The sequence below is a fragment of the Erinaceus europaeus genome, chromosome 16 (assembly GCF_950295315.1).
Source record: "Erinaceus europaeus chromosome 16, mEriEur2.1, whole genome shotgun sequence".
Classification (NCBI taxonomy): Eukaryota; Metazoa; Chordata; class Mammalia; order Eulipotyphla; family Erinaceidae; genus Erinaceus; species Erinaceus europaeus.
The window spans coordinates 43,601,580-43,611,781 of NC_080177.1; the positions used below are offsets into that span (position 1 = coordinate 43,601,580).

The 10,202-nt window shown below is 39.7% G+C and overlaps 1 non-coding gene across 1 annotated transcript; it reads left to right on the forward strand.

The window, feature by feature from the left end:
* The first annotated feature begins 1,865 nt into the window (after positions 1 to 1,865).
* Positions 1,866 to 1,981, forward strand: LOC132533561 (U5 spliceosomal RNA). The gene has a single exon (XR_009545426.1). It is a non-coding gene; the product is annotated as a U5 spliceosomal RNA (small nuclear RNA).
* Positions 1,982 to 10,202: the final 8,221 nt, after the last annotated feature.

Genomic DNA, 10,202 nt, shown 5'->3' on the forward strand with positions numbered 1-10,202 from the left:
TTGATGGCTGAAAAGTATTACGATATATAGCAGAACAAATTTTTTAATAATCATGAGCCTAAAGGTAAAAATATAGCAGATGAAATTTGGGGTCTCCATTTTGGAAAAAGCTAGGAAGTCTATTTTAGGTATATTGCAAGGGGACCATAACTTTACTAATTTTTTTGTTTTTCCTCCAGGGTTATCACTGGGGCTCAGTGCCTGTATGAATCCACTGCTCCTGGAGGTTATTTATTTTTTTGTTATTATTGTTATTCTTGTCATTGCTGCTGTTGGATAGGACACAGAGAAATTGAGAGGGGGGAAAGACAGAGAGGAGGAGAGACAAATAGACACCTGCAGACCCACTTCACCACTTGCTTGGTGACCCCTTGCAGGTGGGCAGTTTGTCTTTGTGCTTCACGCCATGTTTGCACTACTGCCCAACCCCTGACTTTAGTAATTTTTGACTGAATTCAATAGCTAACATGCTCATGTGCTAAAGGTATTATCTGGGGATATGGTGTCAGAGGTGGAAATAGGACTATAAATCTGGATCATGGAAAAGCATAGCTCCTAACTATGGGAAAAATAGATAAATACCATTAACTGTAAACCCCACTGATTTGATCTGTGTCCCATATTCAGCATAGGAACTTGTGTAACCTCTGCATCCCTGCAGCTCTAACCTCACATTCTGTGGTCATAGCTAGGAGTAGTGGAGACTGCACTCATTTCAGGAACTATCTTCCTTGTGTGTATGTTGACCCAGTCTCCCTTTGGAAAGTGGGGGGGGGGGGGGGGGCAGTCCCAATCACTGTTGTTCTACATTGAGAGCAAGGTCCTGTAGATGCCCAGAAGAAGGTCCACTGTGTCGTTCTAATAGAGATGACCAGTGATGGTGGGGGATTTGATAGGGGTTTAGGCCCATTATGCCTATGTGGGAATTCCAGTATTCCCTGACTAGGGCCCCGGATGATGGAGAGGCCTGGTAGTGACCAAAAGAGTCATCATTAAAGTATGCTAGTCTCTTGACCTTATACAGTTTTTGTAGTCCTTACTTTGTCTGAGAAGGTTAGTTTTACAGTAATTGAGGGAAGTGAAATAGGAAGTAAGTGAGGAGGATATCTAAGTCTAAGTAGAAACTATTTAATTAAGTACTTTATGGTGTCTTTTTAAGGTCTCTCTACTTACTTGCTGCACTTATTGAGTCACTGCAAACTATTGTTCACTTCTATGTTAAGGTATATATTTTCCTCTAACTTATGGATACATGTGCACATGTACTCTAGCTCATGGACCCTGGACTATATCTAAGTTCTGTGGTTTTGTTAGGAAGTATGCTACCTAAATTGAAATTAAGCAGTCCTATGAGCTAGGAAAGGTCTCACCAGAGTAATGGAGTTGAAGGTTTGACATTCCATTCCTGGTGTCTCTGGACACAAACTGAAATCAAACAGGTTGAGGTGGTAACTGGCTGCATTAATTTGGTTAAGATCAGCAGATGCAGTATCACATGGTATGGATCAAGAGAAGCATGCAGGAAAATTAGCCACACCCCAGGGGTTCCCGGACTGGGAGAAAGATGGGTTTTATAGAGAATGGGGAAAGTCCCTACTATTTTAGAGTTTAAGAAGGCAATAGATAGTTACTCCTGTAACCAAGCTTTTTGGGAATTTGGTTTACTTTGTAAATCCTATGGTTAGGATTTACTGTACCATACAAGGCCTTATACCATGATTTATGTCATCTAATGCTATTTACAAATAATTGTATCTTATATACTGACAAGACCAGTTGTTTCTGGTATCCCTGGTCTAAGATTGTAAATATTTAATATTTCAAAGGAAAAGTTATTATTAGATGTGTATTAAAAACTTAAGCCCATACTCTGGTTTCTCTTCAGATCGCATAAATCTTTCGCCTTTTACTAAAGATTTCCGTGGAGAGAAACAATTCTGAGTTTTGTCTCAATTTTTTGAGCCCCTGTTTTGGCAGGGGTACGTACTATGGTTAAGAAAAGCACATACTGTGGGCTGGGTGACTACAAACTTGAGCTCTGAGTCTATTTTTTATTTCCCCACTTTCAAGAAGAAAGCTTCACAGGATCCGAGTTCAAGCTCCCGGTCCCCACCTGCACAAGGGGAAAGCTTTGCGAGTGGGGAAGCAGGGCTGCAGGTCTCTATCTCCTTCCCTTTTCCCCCTCAATTTCTGGCTGTCTCTATCCAATAAGTAAATAAAGATTTAAAAAAAAAAAAAAAAAACTTAAGCCCACTGTTAAAATTCAAGTTACCAGTCTGAGACCTTCAGTGCCTAGGTTGAATATACTCAGAACTGGAGCCTATACATCAAAAACTTTGAGACATTCAATCGATTTTTCCTCTCTCATACTGATTAAATCATGATTTATAAGACGATGAGTTAATAGGAGTGTGTATTAATACTGTTCCTACCACCAAAGGTCTGTGTCCTTACCCCCAGGCTCCTATAGTGGAGCTAAAAATAGACCCTTCCCCTTCTCCACAGAGACATTTTTACCTTGGTGCAATAGGTGATCCTTTTTTAATGTGGAAAGAGGGACAGGAATTATGAAAAATAAATTAGTCTTTATATACTTTGGACATTTTTCTAAAGTGAGTCGTGGGTGACTTCTGGATGCCAGTGTTCTGGAGAGCATAAAGGACACTGGTGAAGTATGCGGTCTACTAAAGAGGTAATTATAAAAATACATATTGTATTTTTTAATTATTTAATTTTTAAATATTTATTTTCCTTGTTGTTGCCCTTGTTGTTTTTTATTGTTGTTGTAGTTATTATTGTTGTTGCTATTGATGTCCTCGTTGTTGTACAGGACACAGAGAAATGGAGAGAGGAGGAGAAGACAGAGAGGGGGAGAGAAAGATAGATACCTGCAGACCTGCTTCACCGCCTGTGAAGTGACACCCCTGCAGGTAGGGGGCTGGGGGATGAACTGGAATCCTTATGCTGCTCCTTGTGCTTTGCACCACGTGTGCTTAACCCACTGCGCTACTGCCCGATTCCTTTCTTAATTATTTTAAAAAGCATTTGTATATACATTATCTCACTTGACCTTCCAACAGCCAGAGATGTTTTCTTCTATTTTGTGTGAAAGAAAATAAAGGTATGAAAAGTTTAAGTTCACTTCATGAATTCATCAGAGACAAAATCTTGTCCACCACCCCACACCATTACTACTTCGAAATATATCTGTGCCATAATTTTTCCTGCACAACATCTCATCCTGAAGTTTCCACGATTGAACATAAATACTTCCTTTCGAATACCTGTCATCGAGAAGAGATCTGGCAATTAGCAACAAAACTAATATTTACAAAGTGGTAGAGAAAATTCAATATTTTAGCTTTTCTTTTTTTTTTTTTTTTGCCTCTAGGGTTATTGCTGAGGCTTGGTGCCTGCACTACGAATCCGCTGCTCCTGGAGGTTATTTTTTCCCTTTTGTTGTCCTTGTTGCCATTGATGTTGCTGTTGTTGAACAGGACAGAGAGAAATCGAGAGAGGAGGGGAAGAGAGAGGAAGAGAGAAAGACACCTGTAGACCTGCTTCACCGCTTGTGAAATGACTCCCCTTGTTGTTTTCGCTGGGCTGGCTTCACGGGTGGGTAACAGATGAGGCTATTTTTTCCCTTTTGTTGTCCTTGTTGCCATTGATGTTGCTGTTGTTGAACAGGACAGAGAGAAATTGAGAGAGGAGGGGAAGAGAGAGGAGGAGAGAAAGACACCTGTAGACCTGCTTCACCGCTTGTGAAATGACTCCCCTTGTTGTTTTCGCTGGGCTGGCTTCACGGGTGGGTAACAGATGAGGCTATTTTTTCCCTTTTGTTGTCCTTGTTGCCATTGATGTTGCTGTTGTTGAACAGGACAGAGAGAAATTGAGAGAGGAGGGGAAGAGAGAGGAGGAGAGAAAGACACCTGTAGACCTGCTTCACCGCTTGTGAAATGACTCCCCTTGTTGTTTTCGCTGGGCTGGCTTCACGGGTGGGTAACAGATTACCAGAAACTCGTGGCTGAGCTGAGAACGCAGTTTAATCTTTATTCACAAGCGGGCAAACAACCTAATCATCACGCAATGTGCTCCTCCATCTTCAGTGGCAGCGGCAAGAATCCAGGAAGTACGTAGGGTAGGGGGTGGGGAGAAGGGAGAAGCTCTAAAAGGCAAAGACTAAACCACAATCTCCTGGAAGCATATCAACACCCCCTGCAGGTGGGGAGTGGGGGGGGGGAGGGCGGAAGGGGAAGGGGGGCAAAGCCAGTCCTTAAGCTTTGCCCATGTGAGCTTAACCTGCTGCACTAATGCCTGACCCCCCCACCTTTTTAAAAATTTTTTATATTTTAGTAATTATTACACTTATTCCAAATTCTGAAAGGACGATACTTTGGGTTTGGTATCTTTTCAAATTTGGATTTTTATTTGAATGTAGTAGGGTGGATGATTCTTCTAGTTTTCTTAAGGTTTTTTTTTCCCTCTCTCTCTCCCTTATTGCTTCTGTGTGACTGTTTACAGAGGTCCATGGAACCTGGGCAAGAAGATGAGGTTATAGGTTCATATCCATATATCAGCATATCTCAAACCAAGCATGAGAGATATTCTGTGCCGTGGGGTGGGAAGAGTGAGAAGCTTTACTTTTGGTGCTTTAGGCAAATGAAAGACTACACATAAAGACTGCTGGGAAATCTGGAGGCCTGGATTATGAAAGTAATTTTTCTCCTCAAGAATGAAACATTTATTTTAGGCTTTCTTTTTTAAATATTTTATTTTATTTTTCTAATATTTATTTATTCCCTTTTGTTCCCCTTATTGAAAAGCCACAAAATTGTTGGTTTTTTTTTTTTTTTTTTTTTTTTTGCAGTGAACCACCAGCTTCTGGGAAGGACAGGTTTTGAACTTGAAAGGTCTTCCTGTCTGTCTCAATCACAGGCAGAGCCACTACTCCAGCCTGGCAGTGTTACTTTAGGCTTTTTAATGCAACTGAGTTAGACTATTCCTAATATTACATGAATATGATTTTCTACACAGAGAAGCATTTGCAAGAAATAGATATATTCGTAGCTTTTGCTTTCAGTGAAAAACAAATAAATTCCATTTAAAGATGAAAGAAACAGAATAAAAAGTTCAGGCACCGAAAGAATAAAAAACCTGGTTGTTTAGTCTTTCCTTTCACTTGATGTTTTGTTTTTTTAATATTTATTTATTTATTCCCTTTTGTTGCCCTTGTTGTTATTATTGTCGTCTTTGTTGGATAGGACATAGAGAAATGGAGAGAGGAGGGGAAGGCAGCAGGGGGAGAGAAAGATAAGACACCTGCAGACCTGCTTCACTGCCTGTGAAGCAACTCCCCTGCAGGTGGGGAGCCAGGGACTCGAACCGGAATCCTTACGCAGGTCCTTGCACTTTGAGTCACCTGCTTAACCCACTGCACTACCATCCAACTCCCCACTTGATATTTTCTGGGACTTAATGTCTCCTATCTAGTATTAGTTCTGTGTTAACTCCTGCTTCATATGGTGATTACTGAATCTCAGCTGAGCCTGGGATCATTAATAAACATCAGGCTAGCCTGGATACTTTCTCTGGTCTTCTGTTGCTGATTCCTCAGACAGTGTATTAAAGAAGCTGAGCAGTTGGGGAGACAGCATAATAGTTATATAAAAAGAAAATCATGACTGAGACACCAAAGGTCCCAGGTATAATCAATCCTCAGAGCTACCATAAAGCAGAGGTGTGCAGTGTTCTGGTAAAAAAATATTAATAACAAGCAGATAGATAGACAACTAGATAAAAACTGAGCCTGGCCAATAATTCCAAGGGCTAAAGCCTAATTATACAGAGTTCACCTTCTATAAATGCACATTTCACCACATTGATGAATGTCTTGTTCACCAGCAGAGACTCAACTCCTGTTAGCACAAAATTCTATCCTTATTGATTTATACCTTAGCTGGGTGTCCTTTAGTGTATCTCTAAACCAAGCATGTAGTAGAGAGCTGTAATGCAGAGCACATAGGCAAGCAGTTTTCTTTGAACATTACAAAAATAAATTGAATGCCCTAAAGGGAATGGAAAAGAAAAGCTATTTCCAGAACATTTGCATTCTATTAATGAGCACTTCAGGCCATGTACTCAGAAATTTTATATGCATTACAACCTTAGCTGTGTTCCCAGAATCTGTTGAGGCAACTGCATCCTTTCTGTTTTTCTAATCCCCTGTGAAAAGGACTTGCCTAGAAAATTAATCTGGCTTCGGCGACCTCAGTATTGATAGGCCTGTACTCTCCCTGACCTGGTACCCAGTGGTGCAGGCTGCTGCAGGGTGCATGAACATGAAGCCTATTGCACAAATCAGGGAAGGCTTTCTTCTGTCTGGTTACCCTCTGGAGGGAATAACATTAGCACCTCACCAGTCTTTCATCTTCAACCTTTCCACAGCACTTGACTCTTGTTTCCCAGCTGGCTGACAAGCTCTGTCATCAGCCACTAGGGAAGGCCTTTCCCAGTAGGGAGCCCTGGGCTGGCAGAAATCCGGCTAGCTCTGGAGGAGGCTGTCCTAGTGGCCTGGGCCCCTGCACTACTGTGCAGACTCTAAGGCCTGAGCACTAGCCATGCTCTGCCAGGGCTCATTATACAGAGAAAAAAAATATTTGTAGCCATCTAGTTAACAGAAATAGGTAATTCAGCCTTTGAATTACCTTTGAAGTACCTTTGAAGCCTTTGAAGTACCCTTCCTCTATCTTTTATAAAAGCCTTGGTATGTTATTTATTTATTCACTCTCTGAACAAAGAGAGCATTCTATGAATCATTTTTGTTTGCTTATTTTTTTCCAGTAGTTGTCCACATAGGAGAACCATATCTCATTGGTGCTGTGTGATGAGAAGGTCTTAGGTCTTCTGATGCTCTTGCTGACAGCATCTCAAGCTGACTACTGTGCTAACTATGAAAATACACTGTACTTCATACTGGCTGCATAGTCACCAGTATCACTGTGAAAAGACAAAATGGAAAAAGGTAGAGAAAGTTCTGACAGTTTAATGAGTAAGCAAACAGGAATGAAGTTGTGATGAATGGACAGTGATGACAGGTGAATGAATCCATGGAATGTGTGGTCCTGGTAGCTTTTCTAAAATCAGTCTCTCTCTCTCTCTCTCTCTCTGTATTATCACTGAGGCCTGGTGCCTACATCAACACTGCATCTGGTGGCCTTTTTTTTTCTCTCTTTTAAAAAGTAGAGACAGAAAAGTAGAGAGGGATGGGGGATAAGGAGGGAGAAAAGAAAAGAGACACCTGAAGCACTGGTCCACTGGTCTTAGATCTTTCCCCCCTACAGGAGGACATCAGGCTTAAACCTAGCTCCTCAAACATGATAACATGTGCATTCTACCTAACAAGTACACCACTTCTTAGTTCCTGGTCCTGCCATTCTTTATGCTATAAAAATATCACATACCTCATCTCCTCTGTCTGAAATTATCTTTGATTTAAGGTTTTCCTGACTATAGTTTAAAATTCCAGAGGAATGGTATACATTAAGCTTTATTAGTCATGTCCTAGTTAGTATAAGGATTTGGTCACTTGGACTTTTCCTAAAGATTAAGTGTTGAGGGGCCAGGTAGTAATGCTCTTACTGAGCACACATGTAACAGTACACAGGGACCCAGGTTCAAGCCCCACACTCCTTTCAGACCCCATCTTCAGGGGAAAAGCTTTTTTGAGTGGTGAAGCAGTGCTGCAGATTTCTCTCTGTTTCTCTCCCTCTCTCACTCCTTCTCCCTCTCCATTCATGGCTTTATCTATTCAATAAATAAATATAAACATTTTTTAAAAAAGAGTAAGTGTTGAGAGGACAAGTATTCCTATGCTTGTATTCAAAATCTTATCCCTTTAAGGATCTAAAAAGAAATTATTTTACTTTTGTGTAGTGTTAATAAAATTCTAAATAAAATCACATCAGGGTTATTGCTGAGGCCCGGTACTTACACAATGACTCTACTACTCCTGGCAGTTTTTTTTTTTTTCTTTTGATAGAAGGTGAAAGACAAACTGATAGAAAGGGAAAGAGAGAAATAAATGAGTAGATAAAAATGTGATTTACAAACAAACAATGAACTATAATAAACCATAATAAGGCAAGGAAATACTATTATTTGTAGAAACATATATGTACCCTGAGGACTCTATGTTAAATTAAATAAGTGACAGAAAGTTAAATACTGTATGATTTCAGTAACAAGTGGTGTCTAGGAGGGGGAAGTTGTGGAAAAAAAATCAGATTAATAATTGTAAAAGGCAGAAGGGTATGGGTTGAAAAGAATTGGTGAGGCTGTCAAAAGGCACAAATTTCCAGTTACAAGTTCTGGGGATATAATATAAACATGTTGTAGTTACATATAGTTAAGAATGCTGATGGTCTATTTTAAGAAGGTAAAATGTAGATGTTTTCACCACAAGTTAAAAAAATGTTAACTATATATAAAGTGATGGTATCTAAATTCATTATGGTAAACATTTTACAGTATATGCCATTTAAACTTATACAGTGTTGTATGCCAACTATATTTAGGAATGTCAGAAGGAAAATTTACCCTTTAGACATATAATGGGATTCCTTTTGATTGTAACATGTTGAAATTGGATATGGGTTATATAAGTATGATTTTAGGTTAATGTTTGAGGTCTATCTCCCTCTAGATGAGGAGGTGAAAAGCATCACATAACATCTACCTGCTGAAAGAAAATGATTGATCCTCTCTTTCACTCATGATTTGTTGACTATCAAAAACATTTCATGACTCCTTTATTCTAACACTTGTCATTGGATTACAATATTTGATACTGATAGTCTAGGTTTATGGATTAGAACTTTTCATCTATGTTGATCACTCATTAAAAAATGTTGTCAGGAGTTGGGTGGTAGTACAATGGGTTGGGTTCAAGCCCCTGGCTCCCCACATGTAGGGGAGTCACTTCACAGGTAGTGAAGCAGGTCTGCAGGTGTCTGTCTTTCTCTCCCCATCTCTGTCTTCCCCTCCTCTTTCCATTTCTCTCTGTCCTATCCAACAATAACAACATTATACGAATGTTACTTCTTTTGAGATCATCCCATATGTCTCTGCTGTTGTGTTCAGTGTCTCTCAATCTCTTTTTGAGCTCTTTCACTTCTTTCTTAGTTTTCTCTAGCTCATCCTCTGTCTGGCTCATTCTGTTTTCTGCTGCTAGTCTGCTTTCCCTTCCCTCGGCTGCTTTCTTCATTACAGCTATTTCAGCTTTCAGTTCTCTAATTGCCTCAAGGTAGTTAAGTATTTTCCTTGAGGGTCTCATCTGTTGTTTCCCTAATACTGCTATTCCTTTCCTCCAAAGTTGTTTTCATTTCTGTGATTAGTAAATTTATTATTGCTTGAATGCTTTTCTTATCTATGGTTACTTCTGGCTGATTTGTAGTTTCTTTTAGGCTCTTCATTCATTGTATTAGCAGTTTTATTTTCTCTTGATCTACCCATTTTTTAATGTGTTTTTTATTTTTATGTTCTGTTGTTCCTCAGTTGTTGTGTTTTATGTACAAGCCACACTATACTAAATACCTTTAAGACAAATGCAATCACCACCCTCAGAAATTACAATAGTAATGAAAGCAATGACTGAAGCAGTTTAACCAATACCAGTTAGTCCCACAATGTCTCCAGTTCAAGAAAAAATAGCAACCAAATCTAAATGAAAAAGAAAGAGAAAGGAAAAAAGGGATAGCAGGAATAGACTATTATACAAATCTACTGTCCACTGTAGGTTCTAGGGGTAGCAAGAGGGGAAGGAGAAGTAGAGCAGAGACACACACAAAGAGAGTCCACTCTGAGTCAGACATCTTCCCTGAAATAGTTCACAAATAAGTATCAGTGAATTCAGAAGGCAGAGGGAGGAGGAAGGGGGAAAGGAAGACAGGAAAGAGAAAAGAAAAAAGAAAAGAAGGAAACAGAAAAAAAAAGCAGTGAAAGGAGAGTTGTATTTTTTTTTTTAATTGGCTTGGAGGTGGGAGAAGGGTAATAGTGGATAGAGGAGGTATGAAAAGTGAGACAAGTTTCTCTCACAGTGGGTGATAATTCGTGTCACCTAGCAATGGAAAGTATACTAAGAGTTAATTTTGGTTAACCTGGGGGGGAAGGGATGTGCGTATATATGGGTGAGGCTTGCTTGATTA